Below are 7,541 nucleotides of genomic sequence, written 5' to 3' on the forward strand. Positions count from 1 at the left end.
GAAGGGGGCCAGAGTCATAGGACAGTGGGTTGGGCACTTGCATATGACCAACCTGATTCAATCCCCGGAATCCCGTATGTTCCCCCAAGCCTTGCCAGAAGTAATTCCTGAGCATCACCAGGTATGGCCCCGTCACCAAAAAATTTTAAAGAGCCAGGATGTAATTCTGCATTAGGAACATGTAGGCCTTGGATGGGTTCAGTCCTTAGCATTACGTTTACAAAAATTCAAAACATAAGTGCTACCTTTTTTTTTTCAGATTGCTGTAGAAGAAACAGTTTTTGTACAGATAACTAATTAATGTAATAAATGCTAATGGAGAACTAACTTGAGAACCTTGGCAGCTCTAGTAGGGTCAGGAAAACTGAGCAAGGTGGAATAGTGAATCATTCAAGAGGCATTTATTGAATATGAGCTCTAGCCTGAGCACAGGACTAGATGCCAAGCAAAGAACAAAACAGATGAAACATCTGTCACCAGGGATCCTGCATTCAAGTACAAAAGGCAGTAAACAAAGTCAGCAAATGCAGAGGAGATGTGACTGAAGTGAGAGCCATACTAATAGCTAGAGAAAGAATAAGGCTAAACATTTAAGAAAAAAAAAAGAGTATTTAAGGCATAATGCAACAAGAGGATTTTGTAGATATCCCAGGGGTGGTGGGGTGCATGCACCATGGTACCCCAACCCCAGGCCTGCTACAAACACCACTACCTTGGCCCTTGTGGCCACCAGGGCTACTGGCCCAAGCAGCACTGGCATCGCCACAGGCTAGAGCATTGAACCATTCAGCCAGTCGGCTGAGTATTGCAGCAGTTACATGCCAGGAGGCGTGGAGCACTGCTTGAAAAGACCCCACCCCAAAACCCACCAAAAGAGGGGGGAAAAAAGAATGCAAGCAGTAAGAAGTGCACTTGTTTGGAGCTGAATGAAGTAGGAAAAGTAGGAGAGCTGGAAAGAGATGTAGCCAGATTGAATATGGGCTGTGTAAAGCTTTAAAAAATAAAATTACTGCCTGGAGCAATAGCACAGCGTGTAGGGGGTAGGGGTCATTTGCCTTAAACGCAACTGACCCGGGTTCGATTCCCAGCATCCCATACGGTCCCCTGAGCACTGCCAGGAGTAATTCCTGAGTGCATGAGCCAGGAGTAATCCCTGTGCATCACCGGGTGTAACCAAAAAAAAAAAAAATTACTGGACTTCAGTTGAGTGTATGAGCTGTCATTAAGCAACAAGCAAACCCAAAGTCAAATGGTTTAAGGATGGTATAGCATATCAACACCTGAATGTGGTTTAACATAAATTGCAGCACAAAGTCAACTTCAAAATAGTAACATTTCCTGCTTGTTGGTTATTTATAAAGAAGTTATGACCATGGGCTGGAGTGATAGGACAGTGGGCAGGGCATTTACCTTGCATGCGGTCAATCCAGGTTTGATCCCTGGCATCCCATATGGTCCCTTGAGCACCGCCAGAAGTGATTCCTGAGTGCAGAGCCAGGAGTAACCCCTGAGCATCATCTGTGTGACCCAAAAACAACAACAAAAAAGAAGTTATGACCATTTGTCTATTTGTATAGACATAAATACAGGCATTTGTATAGACAAGTACAGGCATATATTCCATTTCTTGTAGAAAATTAACTGATAAGAAATGACTGGATCATGTGAAAGATACACATTGGATATATTAAATTTTTCCAAGGTGTTTTGTTGGACATTTCCTTCAGTAACATATGAGAGCCCCAGTTGCTTTTCATTCTCACCTACAGCTGGTATGATTAGTATTAATAATTTTGGACAGGCATTAATAGGTATATAGTCATGCTTCATTGTGATTTTAATTTTTGTTTCCCTAATGACTAATGATACATAGCAATGTTTGTATTGTTTGTATTGCTTGTCATCTGTATTCTTTTCCAAGGATCTATTCAAGTCTATTGCTTATTAAAACTGTGCTTTCTCGTTACTGAGTTTTGAATTTTGAATATGCGAGACGAAAGTCCACTTTCAAATACATGATTGACAAATTTTTCTGGGGCTCGTATTTTCATTCATTTAACATCTGAAGAGCAAAATTTCATTTTTAGTAGGTTCAATATATCCATTCTTTCATTTTTTAATTTTTTTGACCTGGTGATGCTCAGGGGGTTGGTTACTTCTGGCTCCGCACTCAGGAATCAATCCTGGTGGTTCTTTGGGGAACTATATGAGATGCTGGGGTCAAACCTGGGTCAACTGCATGCAAGGCAAATGTCCTTCCCACTGTACTATCCCTCCAACCCCCTCATTCTTTTCATGAATGCTGCTTTTATGTCACACCTAACGAACTTGGAAGGGAAGCTGATCCTGCAAGCTCACTTTCCCAGTTCCCCTGTCAGCTGATTCCCACTGGTCTCAGTCAGAAACAGAACATGGGAGTGAGAAAGAAACCATCGTCCTTTTCTGACCAAATAATCTGCAGGGTCTTTGTTGTTGTTGTTTGTATGTGTGGTTTGGTGTAGGGGCCTCATCCACAGGTTCTCAGGGGTTACGCCTTGTTCTAGCTCAGGGATCATGCCTGGCTGGTTCTGGGGACCACATGGCATGCCTGGGATCAAACCTGGGTCGGCCGCATTCAAGGCAAGTGCCCTACCTGCTGTGCTATCTCTCCACCCCAAGGGACAATGTGTGTATCAGTGCAGTGGTGTGAAATGTGCAGGAGAGGGAAGTATGTCCATCAGCTAATAGTTGCCTAAGGTTTGGGGGAGGAGAAGACTGAATGGGTTGTGATTAAAGATTAAAGGGTTTCATTTGAGGCAATGACGGTGTTCTGAAATTGTGATGAAGGGCTGGAGTGATAGCACAGCGGGTAGTGCATTTGCCTTGCACGTGGCCGACCTGGGTTCGGTTCCCAGCATCCCATATGATCCCCCAAGCACCGCCAGGAGTAATTCCTAAGTGCAGAGCCAGGAGTAAGCCCTGTGCATCCCCAGGTGTGACCCAAAAAGCAAAAACAATAATAATAAAATAAAAAATGGAATTGTGATAATTACACAACTCTACGAATATGCTAAATCTCTTTTAGTCATGCCTCTTGGGTGCTTTATACTCTCCTTCATTTGTATCACTTGTCATCCCGTTTCTTGCTGGGGCGCCAGGTGAGACGTCTGCGCAGCGGCCAGGACAGCGAGCGGGCGGCAGCGCCCTCTGGCCCCGCCCACTTTGTTTTCGTTTTGGTGACTAGAGGTGGCACACACTTAATTCCAGTGCACTGGTGACCTCCCCTTTGGTTGTACCACTGGGAATCCTAATTAGCAGGACCACTGGAACTATAATGGACTGTGTTGGGGTGGGACTGACCATGAAACCCCGTGGTCACTGAGCCATTCCCTGGCCTCTCTAGCTGGTTTTTTGTTTTTGGTTCTTTTGGGGCTTTTATTCTTTGTGCGTGTGTGTGTGTGTGTGTGTATGTGTGTGTTTTCTTTTTGGGTCACACCCAGTGATGCACAGGGGTTACTCCTGGCTCTGCACTCAGGAGTTACTCCTGGCGGTGCTCGGGGAACCATATGGGATGCTGGGAATCGAACCTGGGTGAGCCGCGTGCAAGGTAAATGTCCTACCTGCTGTGCTATCACTCCAGCCCCCTCTAGCTGGTTTTTATATACCACCTTCTAGAAACCTTTCCTAAGTTTCTTCCTCCCCTAAATTCCTTTCATTTAGGATTTTATCACTCCTGGCATTTATGCAGAGCATACACAATCCAAAAGGATTCCAACTATATGATTATGTATAAGAAACTACCCACAAGTGGCCAGAGAGATAGTACAATGGGTAGGGTAAGGTGCTTGCCTTGCATTGGGTTGATCTGGGTTCAATCCCTAAACCCCCTGAGCCTTGCCAAGAGTGATTTTTTTCTTTCTTTTTGGGTCACACCCGGCAGTGCTCAGGGGTTATTCCTGGCTCTGCACTCAGGAATTACTCCTGGCGGTGCTTAGGGGACCATGTGGGATGCTGGGATTCAAACCTGGGCTGGCCACATGCAAGGCAAACACCCTACCCGCTGTGCTATCACTCCAACCCCCTAAGAGTGATTTCTGTGTACAGAGTCAGGAGAAAGCTGAGCTCAGCTGGGTCTGGCGGAAGGAAGGAAGAAAGGAAGGAAGGAAGGAAGGAAGGAAGGAAGGAAGGAAGGAAGGAAGGAAGGAAGGAAGGAAGGACTACCCCAAATCTATGGGCATAGTTACTTTTTTCCCCAAAAATCTACATCTTAACAGGTCAGTGATGTGGCTTAGTACTAGACCTTGCATGTGTGAGGAATGTGTGTTTGATCTTGAAACTAAAACTTTTAAAAAAATCTCCATTTGAGCATGGCTCAGCAGGGAGGGCCCATCTCTTTCCCAGTGTCCATCAGGGTCAGCATTTGGACAGATCCTGTTCAAGAACAAAGAAAGCCCCTCTCCAGATGGGCAGATTATGGTGCTGGCCTGTGTGTGACCTGGAGCTCATTTGGTGCCAGGCTGCTGGGGCAACGTCTCTTTTGATGAACCTCCTCACAGAATAAAGGTTAGGTTTTAGATTACATTTCTGCAGAAGAGCCACAAGAGGAAGGTGTTATGCTTTTAAATAGCAGAACTTGAAAGAAGCATAATGTAATTTCCACTGTTGAGGGGGTTCCAAAGACCCCTGTTTTCGGAGAGAGCAGACATAGACTTCATCTCTTGATGGGGAGTAGCAAAGTTCTAGAACAACTGGATGGCCAGAGTATTCTTTTGACTAAGACTTTTTTATTTTCAATTTGTTTTACTTTGGGGACCATACCTGGTGGTGCTCTGGAGTTACTCTTGGCCCTGCACTCAGGAATCACCCCTTTGGCAGTGCTCCAGGACCATATGAGAACCTGGGTCAGCCACATGCAAGGCCTTACCTCCTGTACTACTGCACCCACCCTATTTCTAATTTCTTTCTTTTATCTTAATTCTGGGACATTTATTAGAAAATACAACTTGTCACACAGGATAAATGTGCCTGTGGCGGACAGTGCCTCCGCAGACTCAGGGGGCTGCGGCGCCATCCCGGGGCTGCAGGGAAAAGAAAAAAAGACATCTTCGTGGTGCGTAACTTATTTATTCAGAAGTCAGAAGTTCCAGCGTTGATTCCATGGCTCACTAATTTCAAACTCATCTTCCCACTCTTGATCCTACTCAGAGTCTTGACTTTCCAAACTTGGGCTCGTTACCTCATAGTTCCAAAGTGGGTACCATCTCTCCACATATCATAGTCTTAACCCAAAACTACCCAAAGCAGAAACCAAAAGAAGCTATTCTGGGGTCCTCATAACCAAGGAGGAAAGGAAAACTTTACAATATCCAACAGATATCTTCCTGTATCATATTACTGTCATATTACAGTCGCATGTTTAGTGATTCATGGCCAATCACTGGCTGAAGTTGAAAAAAGAAACATTTTCCTTGATTGATACAGAAAACCCGGTTCATACTGCAACTGGAGAACATTTAGTAAAATTCAGATTTCTGGAAGCTAAGATGGAAGCTTCCACCCAGATCCTCCAAATTCCAGTAGGCGGGGGTCACACCCACCACCTGGCCCCCTGGCGCCGTGTAATCCCATCAGCAGCCAAGACTCAGAGACTATAAAATCCAGATCCCGGACGAGAACAGTGCAATCTTTTGCCCCCGCGCCTGGGTGTCCCTCGCCGGGACCCCTTGGAGGGGAGCGGGTCGAGCTTTCCTCCCCGCCCCGACCGGGGCTCCGGCAGCTGAAGACCTCCAAGACCAGCCACCACCATGCTGAGACCACTCTCCGCACACATGAAGGTACTGGCAGAGGGACAAAGCCTCGTGGGTTCCGGGGCCGAGACCTCCAAGCCTACTCGAATTGGAGTCGAGCATCTTCCACCCAGATCCTCCAAATTCCAGTAGGCAGGGGTCACACCCACCACCTGGCCCCCTGGCGCCGTGTAATCCCATCAGCGGCCAAGACTCAGAGACTATAAAATCCAGATCCCGGAACCGCAAATGCGGCCGCGCGACATTTTATCAGAACTTTTCTTTATGACATCTTATTATCTCATTCCTACTTTGGACAAACTTGCAGGCTATCGAATGTAACCTGCCCACAGGGCAGAGTCTGGCAAACTCCCCGTGGCGTACCAAATATGCCAAATACCAGTAACAATGATGGGTCTCATTCTCCTAAAGAGCCGTGAATATAATCTCAGGGCTAGGATGAAAGAGACGTTACTGGGGCCTGCTCGAGGCAATCGACGATTAACAGGATGATGAAATGAAATGAAATGAAGATGGAAGCTGTTGCGTAGGTAACCAAGGTGTGTATGCCTTATTCAGTTTTTCCACCACACAAATGTTCGTACTTTCCTCTTATGTGGGGCCTGAGCTGGACTGCAGGGATTCCGAAGTAATAGCTACCCAGACTCAGAAAATATGTGATCTGCTTAGTTTAACAGATCACGCAAACATTTATAACTAAATTCCCAGGAGAGCAGATTTTTCACCAAACCCTTATAAGAGCATGTAAAGAACCAGATCATATTAGTGTAAAGGAGACAAAGATCAAATTCTCCTTCCTGCCTTGAAAGATCTCAGTCTTTGAGAATATGACAAATGGAAGAGAAACCCAAAAGCAGCAGGAACTGAGAACAGGCCTGGTAGAGGAGAGGAAACGTCTAGAAAGGTCTTCAGGGATAAAGTTTGGCTAGATGGTACTTTGAGTCAGGACTAAGGAAGAAAAAACATTAAAGTTTGCAGAAAAAAAAAAATTTCAGGCGGCTCCAAAAATGATCAAGCAAAGGTCTGCAGTCATGATAAATAAGGTAAAGCAGTTTTTCAAACAAGCAAGAGTCCTGAGTAGCGGGCTGGAACGATCGCACAGCGGGGAGGGCATTTGCCTTTCATGCCGCCGACCTGGGTTCGATTCTCAGCATCCCATAGGGTCCCCTGAGCACGCCAGGAGTAATTCCTGAGTGCATGAGCCAGAAGCAATCCCTGTGCATCCCTGAGTGTGACCGAAAAAGCATAACAATGTTAATAATAATAAAATTTTTAAAAATAAACAAAAAAAAGAGTCCTAAGTAGGACTTAGAGTAAAATCCAGAGAGGCTGAAAATAAGCGGTGGTCTCAGCAACGACCCTCACCTTTCATTTCTCAAAATCAACAGCTGCAACAAGTAATTTCCCTTGCACCTGCTATTCCTTCTGTCTCCAACAGGTGTTTCCCATTTTCAGCTCAGTAAGTGCCTCTGAGAGGCCTTTCCCCTCGCCCTGCTTTAGTTTCTCCCGTAGCACCAATCCCAGTACGAGATCCTCGGCTTCTTCGAAGGCCCACAAGGCACCAAAACGCCCGGGACCTAGAAGTCGAAGCCCGGAGCCACCACTGCGCAAGCGCGCGGCGGCGGCGGCAGCGGCGGTTCGGGAGGGGTGGGTGGGCAGCGTGTGCGCAGGCGCGCGCGGCTCTGGGGTGGGGCGGGGTAGTGGGTAGCCGCGTGTGCGCAGGCGCGCGCGGTGGCGGCGGGGGCGGGGCGGCCG

This window comes from Sorex fumeus, unplaced genomic scaffold (genome assembly GCF_029834395.1).
Source record: "Sorex fumeus unplaced genomic scaffold, SorFum_2.1 ptg000044l, whole genome shotgun sequence".
Classification (NCBI taxonomy): domain Eukaryota; kingdom Metazoa; phylum Chordata; class Mammalia; order Eulipotyphla; family Soricidae; genus Sorex; species Sorex fumeus.